The sequence below is a fragment of the Triticum aestivum genome, chromosome 4B (assembly GCF_018294505.1).
Source record: "Triticum aestivum cultivar Chinese Spring chromosome 4B, IWGSC CS RefSeq v2.1, whole genome shotgun sequence".
Classification (NCBI taxonomy): Eukaryota; Viridiplantae; Streptophyta; class Magnoliopsida; order Poales; family Poaceae; genus Triticum; species Triticum aestivum.
In genome coordinates, this window is record NC_057804.1 from 398,521,155 (window position 1) to 398,523,813 (window position 2,659).

Below are 2,659 nucleotides of genomic sequence, written 5' to 3' on the forward strand. Positions count from 1 at the left end.
TGTAAATATGCAGTTTTCTGGAAATTAGACCAATTCGCAGACCGGAAAAAACTACATTGGGCCGAAACTGTTGGGCGCTGGGGTGCTCACCATGGGCTTCAGCCTGTCGGTGAGGAGGTGGAGGCAGGCCGCGGGGCGCAGGCTGGGCCTGCGAGTGAAGCAGAGGAGCGGCTGGGCCGGATCTGACGAAGGGGAGGTGGCCCAGGCGCGTGCGGTCGAGCGCGCGGTGAGTGGCGCTTGTCCAGGCTGGCGCTGGACTGGTCAGCGCAGGGCGGCAGCAGCTCTCTCGCTCGATGCAGAGGAAGCAGACAGAGGAGGCGAGACGCAGGGCGCTTCAGGCGATGCAGGGCGCGACAGCGGATGGAGCTCCTGCTCCGGCGACGCGGCGGTGTAGGGGACGAAGGGAGGTGCGGATCCGAGCGCAGCGGGACGATGGCGAGGGTGGAGCAACGCGACGGTGTGGATCCGGGCTCGAGCAAGGCAGGGGAGGCATCTCCCCTCGGTGGTCATGGTGGTGCTGCAGCGAAGACAGAGAGAGCAGTCAAGAGAGACGAACATGAGAGAAATAGAGAAGGAGAAGAAAGGAACGGGGCAGGGGAGGCGGCCTGGTGGTTGAGGTCCCTGGTGGTGGTGCTCCGGTGGCGCCAAACTCCGGTGAGGCGAGCTGCATGAGGAGAGCACGGGAGGGGCTCCAGGAGAAGGTAGGGCGCGAAGGTCAACCCGGAGGGGCGGTGTGCTCGTTGCTGGCCTTCGGGAGGAGCTCGAGGGGGGGGGGGAGGCGCAGGCAGCAGGGATGGAGCCGAGGAGGAGGCCGGCTTGCGCCGACGAGATTCGGGAGGAGGCTGAGGAGGCGTCGGGCGCTGCTTCTGATCTGTCCTGATCGAAGCACAGGAGGACGATTTGGTGGTGGCTGGTGGAGCTGGATCTTTGTGGGGATTGGCCGGCTGGGGAAAACGAGGAAGGATGGAGGAGCAGGCTGGTGGTTGGTTAGGGGATCGGGAGGGGAGATCCCGAGGGGGACTCGGTGGAGTGGCGGCACGGAATAGGAAGGATGGGACAACTCTCCTAAAAATTAGGGTTAGACTGTTTATATAGCAAGTGGGTTTTGGTTAGGGGGTTAATCGAACCCTCCGATGAAAATCAAACGGTCGAGAAATATAGCTTAGGAGAGTCCAACAAAGAAAACGGAGATGATTTATAGATGTTAGGGGATGATCTGGACTCATCGGTCACAACTGACCGGTTCGGGTTCGGGGCAGTTTCAGACACGCGCAAAGGGGTTGGTGGTTGTGCAGAGAGGTTAGGTGGTTTTACAAGAGGGAAACGCAAACACGGGTGGTCTCGGAACAGTCAACGAAAGCAAGGGGTGACACGGCAACTACGAGCAGATACGGGTTTTATGAAAACATATGGATGCGATGCACATGATGCTATGAGATGAGATGCATGGCATGAACAAAATGCAAAACAAATGACAATAACCCAACCACGAAGGAAATATCATATCGCATCTCCGGAAAAGGCAAGAGTTGGAGTTACGAGTATGGAAAGTTGTATCCGGGGTGTTACAACACTCCACCACTACGAGAGATCTCGTCCCGAGATCTAGGATGGCACCGGAGGGAAAACGAGGGAGGAATAGGTAAAACAAAGTTGCTTCTTCGACAAACGAGTGAAACCATGAACCTTGAGAGGTTGAGGAAAATGAATAAAGAAAACAACGAAGATGAACAAAGTTGAAAACACTACGTTAGAAAAGAGGAACAAGGGATACGACGAGAACCAAGAGGTTTAGTGATAAGATAGATATTGAAACCACTCCGGTTAAAACTAGATAGAGAAGGAATAAGATTGATATAATTTGGGCAGCACTCCGACTGAAGGAAGAAGGAAAACTTGATAAGATGAAAAGCACTTGAAGAGATGACACAACACTCCGGTTAAATGGATAAGCAAGAAAAGAACACGATCCTCACAAAACGAGGTGATGGGTGAAGAGCACAACATCACAATGCCTCTGTAACAAAAGAATAGAAGTTAGATCGTTGGGATAAAGGGACGGAGAAGAAAATGACAACTTTTGCCACAAGTGAACTTGGAAAGCATCCTTGCAAAGAAGAATCGAACGGAGTTGTTGGAAAATCAACAACGAGAAGCACAAGCTTGTTGTGGGCTTATGGAAAACATCTCGAGACTATGAGGTGACAACCGGCCACTAATGGAAACCATTGATTTGATTGAGAGCACCAAAGAGATGAAAAAAACTTCTTCACCGAGATGAGAAGGAGAAAATTGGATCATTGATAAGCACCACAAATAGCTACATTCCTTAGGGAAGGCTGTAGGTGAGATATAACCCAATATAACTCCAACAAAAGATTGATGGATTTAAACTACCTCATTCTTGACAACTATATGAATCATGAAACATGAAGGAAATTGTCAAGAGTGACATAACACCACCTCAAAAGATAAGGTAGAAAGAATTGCACTTTGAAATGCAACAAGAAGTATACTTGATCTCCTCAAAACAAAACATGTGTTGAGCACCATGTTTAATTTTGAGTATAGCTTGGCAGATCATAACTTTGAGAGAAAACTTGAGGAACAATTGAAGAATGAAAGAATCCTTGACGAACAACCATGTAGATCCTCCATG